The sequence below is a fragment of the Rhinatrema bivittatum genome, chromosome 2 (assembly GCF_901001135.1).
Source record: "Rhinatrema bivittatum chromosome 2, aRhiBiv1.1, whole genome shotgun sequence".
Taxonomy (NCBI): Eukaryota; Metazoa; Chordata; class Amphibia; order Gymnophiona; family Rhinatrematidae; genus Rhinatrema; species Rhinatrema bivittatum.
This window is the reverse complement of record NC_042616.1, coordinates 135,454,645-135,467,973: the sequence shown is the minus strand read 5'-3', so window position 1 is coordinate 135,467,973 and position 13,329 is coordinate 135,454,645. Positions and strand designations below refer to the sequence as shown.

The following is a 13,329-nucleotide window of genomic DNA, read 5'->3' as shown; positions in this document are numbered from 1 at the left end:
TTGTAATATAAATCATTGTGCACCTTTATACAAATTTGTACACAGTTTATTCCTGAGCTATCACAAGTTATCAGGGGCTATATATTAGGGATAAAAAGGACACTTAAGGAAGATAAGGCCATAGCAGGAAGTCTAAATGGTTTGTGTGTTTTTTTTTTGTTTTGCTTCAGTGTTATCTGAGGAAGATGTTGGGGAGATACCCATTATCCAATGAAAAGGGAGGTGTGGGGTGGTTTTTTTTTTTTGGGGGGGGGGGAATCAAATGCAAATCTTTTTCCTGTTCTTACCCCAGATCAGTCGAGATGAGTGGGTTTATGCATCCTTACCAGCAGATGGAGGCAGAGAACAAATCCTTGAGGCACTGCTACATAAGAGTGCCACCTGCAGTTCCTCAGTATTTCTCCTGAGGTGTTAAGTTTCTTCAAGGGTCATCCCTCGGGGGGAGGGGGGGTGACCCCTGTACTGAATCAGCCCTTTTTTGGCAGGGGGGGGTTGATAGCCAGGGATTCTGGTTCCCTCACCCCCTCTGGACCCTTCTCTTCTTCACTATCCCTGGCTCTCCTTCAGCACTCTGCCTCCAGAAGCAGGAAAGTGTTTTATCTACTTTTTGGCTGAGCTGTGATTTAAAAAAAAAAAAAAAAAAAAAGTGAGAAGTCAGCTGCATTTGAAAAGGAGCAGGGTTGAGGCAGTGGTAAGTGCCTGAGTTGTTTTCCTGCCAGGAGGCAGGCAGGAAGGGGACGGGCCGAATTTGGCCATGTCCTGCTGTCTTTCAGCATCGTACATCTGCGGTTCCCTGTACGTACCAGGATCAGTCCAGACAGTGGGTTATGTCCCCCATCCAGCAGATGGAGTCAGAACAAAGCTTCGGAGGGTGCTGCCTCATAAACCACTGCACCCTCTGTAAAGCCTCAGTATCTTTCTGACTCCAGCAGATAGGAGTAGGGGAACCATGGCGTCCCCTGGATTGAAGAGAGATTTATTCTTTCTCCTTTTCTCTTCTGATTTCTTGTTTTGATGGATCAAGTTAATTTTTTTTTTTTTTTTTTGTATTACAGGGAGCAGGCATTTCCTTTGCTCCTAACTTGCAGACAGTTCTGTTTCTCTCTGGGGCTAGTCTGTTTATTTCCTTTTCTCAGCACATGCCAGATTCATGTTGGGGTAAGTCTGTGTGAATTTCTTTCTCTTTCTAGATTCCTTAGAACTGGCTTTTTACAGGGGGTATAGCTGAAGGTTTCAGCCCCTCTCCCCCCTGCCGCGGCACCGAGACGCGTATTCCTCGGGGCTGTCGACTGCAGAGAGCACACTGCTCAGCTCGGGGTCAGAGTTACAAGCGGAGGCATTTACCCGCTGCCCGCGGCACAGGTTTCCTCGCGGCCTCCCCCTCTCTCCCTCCTGGCTCTCATGCCGAGAGCGCACCGATGTTCAGCCTGCGGGGAGCCGGGGTCGAGGCTGTCCCACAAGGGGGATGTACGAGGTGCCTCCCTGGTGGGAGGGCACCTCGCAGCTGACGGGACGGCCTCCATTGCGCAATCTCATATTCCTGGGTCGGCCCCGTTCCCGTCTAGGGTGGGAATGGCGGCCATTTTGATTCCGGAGCCAGCCATGCTTTTGCCTGCAGGGGAAGAGCTAGAGAATTTTTCACACATACAGCCACCGGTTCTAACTCCGGTTCAGCCCTTAGGGCCCGGTTTTCAGCCTGGGACTTGCTCTGGCCCCCCCCCCCCCCCCCCCCCCCCCCCCCCCCCCCCGGGGTCCTTCATCTTTTACCACGGATTTTGTGCTACTCATGCACAACGCTTATCTGGCACAAATGAGCCAGCCTCCAGACTCCACGACAGGACCCCCGCCTCCCAAAGTGCCCAGGGCTGCGGATATCCCTGGGGGGGGGGGGGTCATCAGGGGCCCCACAAGGGACTTCCCGGGTGCGGCTCGCACTGCCCCCGGTGGAGGGAGTTCCTCCAGTTCTGGATCCCGGACTAGTCGATCCAATGCTTGGCCTGGATGACTCACTGCTCGCGGCACATATTGACGGAGATGACCTGAGGGTCCTACGGATTTTCCAGCGGGAAGAGTTGGATGCTTTCATTCCACACATTCTACACGAGTTAGACATTGAGGCTCCCCAGGACCCACCGGGGCCCTCCACCTCAGGAAAGAAGGGGTACCCAGTACTAGCGGGACTTCGTCCCCCGTCAAGAGCTTTCCCTACCCATCCTACTTTCATGCAACTGTTAGCCAGGGAATGGGACGCGCCCGAATCCTCACTGAAGGTCAGCAGGGCGATGGAAAAGCTATACTCTCTCCCCAAGGACTTCTTAGATCTTCTTAAGGTCCCGAAGATAGACTCGGCAGTATCGGCGGTCACAAAACGTATGACTATCCCGGTCACAGGAGGCACGGCCCTGCAGGATCTGCAGGACCGGAAGCTGGAAGTCTATCTCAAAAGGGTGTTTGAGGTTTCCGCCCTTGGGGTCCGAGCGGCCATCTGTAGCTCTCTCGTGCAACGAGCGGGGCTTCACTGGGTACAGCAACTACTGACCTCGCAGGCTTTCCCACCGGAGGAAGCAAGTCAAGCAGACCGCCTGGAAGCGGTTATAGCCTATGGAGTGGATACATTGTATGACCTGCTGTGAGTTCTGGCGAAGGCTATGGTGTCTGTAGTCTCGGCACGACGCCTCCTTTGGCTCCACAACTGGTCGGCAGACTCGTTATCCAAGGCACGGTTAGAATCTCTCCTGTTTAAGGGGAAATTCCTCTTCGGGGAGGATTTGGACCAGATCATCAAGTTACTCAGTGAGAATGCGGTACATCGTCTACCTGAGGACCGACCTAGATGCTCCAGATCATTTAATCCCTCCAGAAGTAGGTTTCGCACGCAGCACCACTAGACAGATGATGCCTAGGACACCCTCTTCCAGATCTGTTGTGGACCCGTTCCTTTCGAGGCCACGGACCAACTAGGGACGGGGTGGCCCAAGGGGATCCCGCCAAGTCCTCTCAATGAAGCCAGAATGATCAACTCCTTGACCCCCAGGATCAGGGGGCTCATCTCGCTCTTCTACGAGGAGTGGGTCCGCATTACCTCGGATCAGTGGATTTTAGACATCCTAAGGCAAGCTTATGCATTGGATTTTGTAAGACCCCCAAGAGACAGGTTCCTCATTTCTCCCTGCGGAACACCCCAAAGCAGCTTATTGTTCGCCAGACGTTCGACATGCTCCTGGCCCTTGGGGCTATCATTCCAGTACCTCCCGAGGAGGTGGGCTCAGGACACCATTCAATCTACTTTGTGGTTCCCAAAAAGGAGGGTTCCTTCCGCCCGATACTGGATCTCAAGATGGTCAACAAGTCTCTCAAGCTCCTCCACTTTCGGATGGAGACCCTACGTTCCGTGATCACGGCAGTCCACTGGGGGGGATTTCTTGCCTCGCTGGACCTGACGGAGGCTTATCTTCATATTTCCATCCTCAAAGCACATTTCCTCCGCTTCAAGATCATGGGTCAGCATTTTCAATTCCAGGCCCTCCGGTTCGGTCTTGCGACCACCCCCCGAACATTCACAAAGGTAATGGTGGTGGTGGCAGCCCTCAGACGCGAAGGGATCTTAGTTCACCCATATCTGGACGATTGGCTCATCCGAGCAAAGACATGACACAGGGGCATGCAGCGGTCACTCGGGTGGTGCAACTTCTCCAATCCCTCGGTTGGGTTGTCAATTTCACCAAGAGCAGCCTTATTCCATCAGTCTTTGGATTTCCTGGGGGCGCACTTCGACACGGCCAGTGGCAAGGTCTTCCTGCGCCCGGATCGGGCGCAGTCACTCCAGGAGCAGGTGCATCACTTCTCTTGTCTCCCCGCTCCCACAGCCTGGGATTACCTGCAGGTGCTGGGATCCATGGCATCCACTATAGATCTCGTACCTTGGGCGTTTGCACATATGTGCCCCTTACAAAAGGTGCTACTCTCTCGCTGGAAACCGGTGTCATAGGAATACCAGCTTGTCCTCCCACTCCCCCAGTTTGCTAGGGACAGCTTGCTATGGTGGCTAGACCCGCTCCATTTTGGCGCAGGGCATGCCCCTCAATTCCAAACTGGGTGAGGGTCACCACGGATGCCAGCCTGGCCGGCTGGGGGGGCAGTCTGCCAGACGAGATCAGCACAGGGTCTGTGGACACAGTCTCAAGCCGCGTGGCCTGTCAATCGCCTGGAAACGAGGGTAGTACGTCTGGCACTGGAACGTTTTCTTCCTCTCGTTCAGCATCGGGTGGTCAGGATCCTCTCGGACAACACGACCACAGTAGCGTACATCAACCGCCAGGGGGGCACGAGGAGTAGACACGTCTCATTGGAAACGGACAGCCTGATGTCTTGGGTGGAGATCCACCTCTCACCTTGCAGCCTCCCACGTTGCGGGCGTGGACAACATTCAGGCGGACTTCCTGAGTCGACAACGTTTGGATACCGGGGAGTGGGAACTCTCCGTGGAGGCGATGCAGCTCCTCATTCATCGCTGGGGGGCCCCTCACTTAGATATGGCTACCTTCCGCAACACCAAAGCGCCGCGTTTCTTCAGTCGCAGAAGGGACCACGGTGCAGAAGGCGAGGACTCGCTGGTCCTTCCTTGGCCACGTCATATCCTTCTCTACGTGTTCCCACCATGGCCACTAGTGGGCAAGGTTCTCAGAAGAATAGAGGTCCACCAGGGCCCAGTGATTCAGGTGGCACCGGAATGGCCACGCCGTCCTTGATTTGCGGACTTGATCAACCTTGCGGTGGACGGACCTCTACGCCTGGGCCACCTGCTGCGCCTACTGTATCAAGGCCCAGTATTTTTCGACCAGGCAGAATGCTTCTGTCTTGCGGCCTGGCTTTTGAAAGGCGGCGTCCTGGGCGGAAAGCCAGGCTGTCTCCGCTCAGGAGATCTGTCGAGCGGCGACCTGGAAATCATTGCATACTTTCGCAAGGCACTATCGCTTACAGCAACAGTCGCCGATCTCCGGTTACTTTGGCGACACTGTCATTCAAGCAGGGTTTTTGGGGGCCCACCCTCTCTAGGGAAGCTTTGGTACATCCCACCATCTGGACTGATCCAGGTACGTACAGGGAAAAGAAAACTATTTCTTACCTGCTAATTTTCGTTCCTGTAGTACCATGGATCAGTCCAGACACCCTCCCTAAGAAATTTGGAGATTGGGGGTTTACTGTTCAACTTCTCTTAGGACTTTGCTAATCTGTCCACACTATTCAGCTGTTAACCTCTAATTTGAAGGGGTTTCTCAGAGTTCTTTTTGCAAGTTTCACTTTTGCATCAGTTTGGGTGTCTGTTTCATTTAAATTTTTATTCATAGTTACCAGTGGTGGTTTAGCTTGATCCATCCTTTTATCTCTCTTGCTTTGATATTCTCTATACCAGGGGTCGGGAACCCATGGCTCGCGAGCCAGATATGGCTCTTTTGAGGGCTGCATCTGGCTCGCAGACAAGTGTCGCCACACTTTCCCGCTGACCCAGCTGCTCCCCGGTCCTCCTCCGCCCGGGCTTAAAATGCTGTCAGCCCGGGTGGAATGCGGCAGGACAGCTGGAGTCAGCGGCACCGGCGTGCTCTCTTCTTCCCCCCCCGCGGCCCGGAAGGGGAAGTGAAGAGTATTGGGTGCGTGCGCGGCAAGAAGAGGCCACGCTAGTGCGCTCGGCATCGGCCCGAAGAAAAGAAGACTGCAGCGCGGCTCGGAGGAAAATGAAGAAGTTCAGCCGCGGCCGATGGGACTCCGCCTCCGCGAGGGCTGAAAATGAAGAGGTTAGCGTTGGGAGGAGGCTGCTGCTGCCGTGAGTTCCCGGGGTGGGGGTGGGAGAGAGAGAGAGTGAATGAGCAAACCTCGCTCATTCACTCTCTCTCCCCCCCCCACCCTGGGAACTCACGGCAGCAGCAGCCTCCTCCCAACGCTAACCTCTTCATTTTCAGCCCTCGCGGAGGCGGAGTCCCATCGGCCGCGGCTGAACTTCTTCATTTTCCTCCGAGCCGCGCTGCAGTCTTCTTTTCTTCGGGCCGATGCCGAGCGCACTAGCGTGGCCTCTTCTTGCCGCGCACGCACCCGATACTCTTCACTTCCTCTTCCGGGCCGCGGGGGGGGTGGGGGGGGGGGCTGTGTGTGTGTGAGTGAGAGATTGCATGTATGTGAATGATTGAGAGCCTGTACATGTGAAAGAGAGTATGTCTGTGATTGAGAGCCTGCCTGTTAGAAAGAGCGAGCATGAATGTAAGTTTACGATTGGGAACCTGTATGTGTAAGTTTTTGATTGAAAACCTGTTTGTGTGAAAGAGTATGTGTGTATGATTGAGATCCTTTGTATGTGAGAGAAATCATGTGTATGTATGATTAAGAGCCTGTGTGTATAAGTAAGAGAGAGATCATGTGTGTGATTGAGAGCCGATTTAGGTGAGGGAGCATGTGAGTATGTGATTGAAAGCCTGTGTGTGTGTGTGTGTAAGCGTGAAAAGATAGACAGCATGTGTGTAAATGTGTAATTAAGAGCCTATATAAGTGAGAGAGAAAAACCATGTGTATATGTGAGTGACTGAGAGCATGTGTGTATAGGTGTGTCATTGAAAGCCAGTGTGAGAGAGAGCGCTGGTATGTGACTGAGAGAGGAGAAAGTTCCAAGCAAACCACCCCACCTCCTGCTAATTCAGAACAATCTCAGGACACCTGGATATCAAACGTTCCCAGGTATGCAGAGCAAAAAAAGTTTTGTATCCTTATTATTTTTCATTACTGGGTCTTTGTGTCTGCTATTTTGAAATATTTTGTTGGTGTCTGGAAATGTTTTATATGAGTTTTTAATTATTGGATATTCCACTCATCAGCTGTTTCGAAATATGTTCTTTTTGTTAGTACAGTTTTACTGCTGATGATTTTATATTTCTTGATTTGTTTTATAAGGATGGGTGATGTTTCTTTTTTCCTTTGTTACACTGCTTACAGAGACTCTGGCTTGTTGCAGTTTCCAATTCAGTTTTTTTCTGCATGCTTCTTGTTATGCGTTTTGGTCTCTTTATTCTATGTTAGGTGAGGGACAGCACGTGATTCAGGTGAGATTTTCTGCTGGTGTGTTGTTTCTGTGTAGGACTCTATAGCAGCCTGACTTGGTCCGTTTTCCTAATAGGAGATGTATTGGTGTCTTAAGGCCTGGTGTAATATTTTCAGAGACTTATTGTACTTTAAAAGTGTGATCTTACATAAAATGCACACATTTACTTGTATTTAGTTTTAAACATATTGTATGGCTCTCATGGAATTACATTTTAAAATATGTGGCGTTTATGGCTCTCTCAGCCAAAAAGGTTCCTGACCCCTGCTCTATACTGAGGCTTTACAGAGGGTGCACTGGTTTATGAGGCAGCACCCTCCGAAGCTTTGTTCTGACTCCATCTGCTGGACGGGGGACATAACCCACTGTCTGGACTGATCCATGGTACTACAGGAACGAAAATTAGCAGGTAAGGAATAATTTTCTTACAGCTTCCTTAAGCGTTTTTCTGACTGCAGAGCCTAATTTTAGGCCCAAGCATGTCTGCATGCCAACTCCCACACAGCGTGGCAAGGTTTGCTGCGGGTTGAGGCGGGGGGGGGGGGGGGGGGGGGGACGACTGGATTTAGACTCCTTTTGTAGGGAGTGTGCCTGGGGGGGGGGGGGGGTGCTGGGATGTCCGTGGGACCCCCAGGGGGTGGCAAGGACACAATGGCAGCGTGGGCCGGCTTTGGAAACCCTGGGAGGGTTGGAGGAGCCAGCGGCCATTTTGTCAACACATGCAGGGCAACAGGCTGCTGTGTTGGAGCCTGTAGGCTCTCCTCCCACGCTTTTTCCTGCTGTGCAGGATCCTGCTGGTTGCAGGGGAAGGGGAGAAGCTTGGGGAGTGGCTGCTCAGGACTCTTCCTCCTCGGATCCAGAGTTTCCCGCAGATTTGGTCTACTCCTTCATAAGTCTTATTTAACCAGAAAGGGGTTAGGGTCCAAGCGGCCACTATCCAGGAAGCCCCAGGCAACCAAGAAGGCTAGGGATTTGGGAGCCTGTGGATACAGATGGGATCCTGCGCTCGTTGAATCTTGGATGAGCCACGTTGGAAGATATGTCCTCAGATGGGACAGATGATCCTGAGCAGATGCAGGGGCGTCCAGTGGATCCAGACAGATTCTGTGGGTACTGTGCAGGATCCCATGCTGGGTCTGGGGGATCCCATGCTGGATCCTGAGGAGGTGCCAATTGTGGAAGGTGATCTGTGTGTAGTCTGTCTAGTCCAGAGGCGGAAACTGGGTCCGCTGATTTCCCAGGTGTTAGAGGAGCTGGGGATTAGTCACCCAGGAGGACTCTGATAATGAGGGATTAAGGGGTCCACCTAAGGCCTTTCCGTTGCCAAAGATGGTGAAGAAGCTGGTTGATCGAGAGTGGGAATCTCCTGAGGCGGGCCTCAAGGTTGCAAGGGTGATGGTGGGAGTTATGTCCCTTTCTGGAGCAGACCTTGGAGTCATGGAGAATCCCCAAGTTGGATGCAGCAGTGGCTGCAGTTACCAAGAAGACGACAATTCCAGTAGCGGGGGCGGCGGCCCTTAAAGATGTCCAGGATTGGAAACGGGAGATTCTGCTCAAGAGACTGAGGTTTTAGCTTTGAGTTTTCGGGCAGTGGTGTGCAGAAGTTTGATGCAGGAAGCCTGCCTATGCTGGGTGCAGAAGGCACAGGACATGCAGTCGGGGTTGGCGGCTGAGTCAGCTCAAACGGCCTGTTTGGAAGAGGGAGTTGCCTATGTGGCCAGTGCTCTTTATGACATGAACCAGATGTCCACCAGGGGTCTGGTCTCTGCAGTGGGGGCAAGGAGGATTCTGTGGCTGAGAAATTGGTCAGCGGACATGTGGTCCAAAGCCCAGCTGTCTAATCTCCATTCTAAGGGGAATTTTGTCTTTGGGGAGGACTTGGAGAAGCTCGTGAAGCAGTTGGAGGAGATGAAGGGTAATAAGTTACCTGAGGACAGAAAGGGCACTCCGAAGCCTTTTCCGCTGCGAGCTCATTTTCGGGAAGCGTGGAGGCTTCGTGCGGGCAGGAGCCCAGGATTGATGTCGCAGAAGCAGGTTTCTGGTAGACAACAGTTCTTGCGCAGACGCCCAAGAGACGGTGGTTCTCAAAGGTGAAGTGGAAGCAAGATTGGGCAATGAGGGTGTGTTGGTCCTCTCCTTCCCGGAGGCTGACCCTTTTTTTTTTTTTTTTTTTTTTTTTTACAAGGAGTGGACCAGAATCACGTCAGACCAGTGGGTCCTGAAGGTGATAAGAGACGGATACTCCTTAGAATTTTCTCGTCCATTCAGGGATGCCTTTTTAGTTTCCCACTGGGTCTCCCAGTGCAAGTGAGAGGTGATGTGGGGGACTCTTCACCAGTTGCAACTCCTGTGTGCCATTGTACCAGTGTCCACTCAGGAGAGGGGGCAGGGCAGGTAATCAGTATACTTCTTGGTGCCAAAGAAGGAAGGGACTTTTTGACCCATTCTTGATCTGCAAAAAGTCAATGCTGCCCTCAAAGTGCTGTGTTTTCGGATGGAGATGTGCACGGTGATAGCGGCAGGCAACAAAGGGCAATTTCTGGCATCGTTGGACTTGATAGAGGCCTGTTTGCATATTCCCATTCGGGGTGATCACCAACAGTTCCTGAGGATCATGGTTCTGGGAAAATATTTTTCAATTTAGAGCTCTTCCCTTTGGGTTGGTGACAGCGCCACCCATGTTCACAAAGATGATGATGGTAGTGGCGGCTGCCCTCAGGAAGGAAGGTATTCTGGTGCACCCATACCTGGACAACTGGCTTATCTGGGCAAAGTCAGAACCAGAGTGTCGTTGCTTAGTCCAGCAGATTCTGCAGATGCTGGAGTCATTGGACTGTATGACGAATCAAGCAGAGTCTTCTGGAGCCGGCCCAGTCATTGAGGTATCTGGGGGCATGCTTCGATACCCGGATGGGAAGTTTTGCCTGACTGTGGAGAGAGTCAACAAGTTGCAGGCTCAGATTCTTCAGATGCTACACCTGTCGTTACCCAGGATCTGGGATTACTTGCAGGTCCTGGGTTCCATGGCATCTACGTTGGATTTAGTTCCTTGGGCCTTTGTTGCATGTGTGTCCCCTGCAGGGGGTGCTGTTATCCCGGTGGGATCTGCTGTCGAAGAGTTTCAGATTCCTTTGCAGTTGCCAGAGGATGCAAATTCCAGTCTCTTATGGTGGCTGTCTCAGCACAATCTGGAGAAAGGAATGGATCTGGAAGTTCCTGACTGGGTGCTGGGGGGGGGGAGGGATTTGTCAAGGGAAATCTGCTCAGGGCCAGTGGTCGCTGGAGGAGTTGCTGGGGCTGCTTCGGGCCTGCTTTTTTTTTTCCTCCTTGTTTGGCCCCTCTCCCCCCCCAATCTTATACTTTCCAGCAATATATATGCATAAGCTTGTCAATCATGTAGTGGGTAGAGGGATTTTGCCGCATTGCAGGTCTTTTCCCCATCCCCTTTTCTTCGGGGGGGAGGGGGAGCCTGCAATGTCTGGACCGAGGCTGTATGCCAGCATCAGTGTTTTTTCTCCATTTCAGAATGATCCCCCTTCATTCAAGGATGGGGGGGGGGGGGGGGGGGGTCTGTCTGACCTGTGGACTTCCCATGGCTGGTCTGTGACTTCTGCTTATGAGCTTAAGTTGCTGCATTGTCATGCTGCCTTAGTTTTATTTACACAGGAGCTTATAAACAGGCAGATTTAGATAAGTATCCTTCAGTTCTGGTTTAAAGTTCTTATCTGGGCAAAGTTTTTTTTTGCTGTGACAGGGTTTTGGGCCTGTTAGCAGCATATTTGTCTGCATCCCTCTTTGGCTATTATGGTTCATAGTGGGTGCTTTCAGTGGTTAAACATGGGATATCTCCCTATAGGAGGAACTGAAACAAATCAAGGTGAACCTGGAAAATGTTATAAGACAAATTGACAAACTAAGGGGTAGCAGATCTGGATCAGATGGTATACACCTCAGAGTTCTCTGAAATGAAAATTTTAATCTATTGCTAGTAATTTGTAACACTTCATTAAAATCGTCTATTGTACCTGAAGATTGGTGTTACATTGGATGCTCTCCAATCTAAAAAGAGCTCCAGGCATGATCCAGGAAACTATAAACCAGTGAGCCTGATGTCAGTGCTGGGAAAAATGGTAAGAACTACTGTAAAGAATGAAATTATTGAATATATAGACAGACATAGTTTAATGGGACAGAGTCCGCATGGATTTACTCAAGGGAATGCTTGCCTCACGAAGCTACATTTTTTTTTTCAAGGGATTAATAAACGGCTAATGGTGAGCCAGTGGATATAGTAGATCTGGATTTTCAATAGGTGTTTGACAAAAGTTCCTCGAGACTCGTGAGAAAATTAAAAAAGTCATGGGATAAAAGTCAGTCATATTGTGGATTGCGTACTAGTTTAAAGATAGGAAAGAGTGAGTAGGACTAACTGGTTAGTTTTTTCAGTGGAAGAAGCTAAATAATGGATTGCCTTGGGTATCTTACTGGGGATGGAGCTTTTTAATATATTTAGAAAATGATCTAGAAACGGGAACAGCAAGTGAGATGATCAGATTTGCAGACAACACAAAATTATTCCATGTTATTAAATTGCAAGCGAATTATGAGACTCTGGGAGGATCTTGTGAGATTTGGAGACTGGGCACCCAAAAGGCAGATGAAATTTAATGAGGACAAGTGCAAAGTGATGCACATAGGGGAAAAAAACATCTAAACTGTAGTTACACTGTTAGGCTCCATATTAGGAGTCTACCACCCAGGAAAAGAATCTAGGCATCAAGGACAATATGTTGAAATTCTCAAATCAGCGTGAGGTGGTAGTTATAAAAAAAAAACAAAACCAAAAAACAAATATTAGGAAATATTAAGAAGGGAATGTAGAATAAAACAGATTATACTGCTACTGTATTGCTCCATAGTGCGACTACATGTAGAGTACTGCAGGCAAGTCTTGTTGCCACATTTCAAAAAAAGATATAATGGAAGGGTGAGTACAGTGATGAAGGGGATGGAGTAGCTCTCCTGTGAATAAAGCTAACTGTTAAGTGTCTTCAGCTTGGTGACTAGATGGCTGATGATAATATAGGTCAATAAAATTGAATGGCGCAGAACGGGTAAACACAAACCTGATGTTTTCTCTTATTTTTTTTGAAAGCTCAAGGGACACTGCAGGACTTACTAAGCAATACATTTAATACAAATTGGAGAACATTTTTTTTCACTCGGTGCACAATAAAGCTCTGGAATTCATTGCCAGAGGATGTGTAAAGGCATTTGGCTTAGCTGAGTTTTTGAAAAAGATTTGGACAAGTTCCTGGAAGAAAAGTCCATAAATAGTTATTTAACCAGATATAAGCAGTGGCTTTTCCCAAGTCTATCTACTATTTGGGATCCTGCCAGGTACTTTTGACTTGCATTGGCCACTGTTGGAAACAGGATACTGAGCTTGATGGATCCTTGGTCTTACCCAGTATGATAGTTTTTATTTTCTTAGTTTTTTCTTTTGTTACAGGGAGTACATTTGACTCCTGGATAGCAGGAGTTGGGGAAGCCAATCTTCAGCTTTCTCTCCCAAAACACAATCAAGTAATACTTTTTGTAATGGGGTGGATGATGTGGTAATAAGAGCATATTGTTGGTGGGGTGACTAGTTGTCCTTCTAACAAACTGGAAAATGTATTGACCATGATTTGGTAATAAAAATACTAAAAGCTTTTTCTATGAGCTAAAGTAGTCCTTTTCCTTTGATAAATATTTGATGTTATCCAGCAGTGCAAGGATTTGCTTTTTTGTTCATATGTGCCCATTCTACAAATTACTATTTGAGAACCCTAAATGCCATTGTAACGTTAAAGTTTATAGTATAATCTGGTAAGAGTTTTTTTATAGCTTTCCCAGGATTTCATCTCTGAGCTTATTGGAAAAGAGATGTTGGGCAATAATATTTTTGACTGCTTGAGTGCCTTTAAAGCTAGATACTGCTTTAAAATATTTTTTCTGGCGAATTGCAAAAATGTCAGTCCTGAACTGTATCAATTTAGTGCCTAGCAGTGGCAATAACACCTGGCAAGGACCCATGTTTTTTTTTTTCCTCCTATATTTTTGGTTTAAACTAAATTTCATAAGCAAAAAAAAAAGCTTGGGTATTAACAATACAACCATGTGGTTAAAACAATTCTGTTATGCAACTGTTCATTTTCTCAGGATGCTGCATGACTACGTGCTTATGTATGTTATAAATCACG

The 13,329-nt window shown here is 49.3% G+C and overlaps 1 protein-coding gene across 1 annotated transcript in view; it reads left to right on the top strand.

The window, feature by feature from the left end:
- The window catches only part of YME1L1 (YME1 like 1 ATPase), a 225,473-nt gene that overhangs the window by 53,127 nt on the left and 159,017 nt on the right, over positions 1–13,329 (top strand). The window lies entirely within an intron of this gene.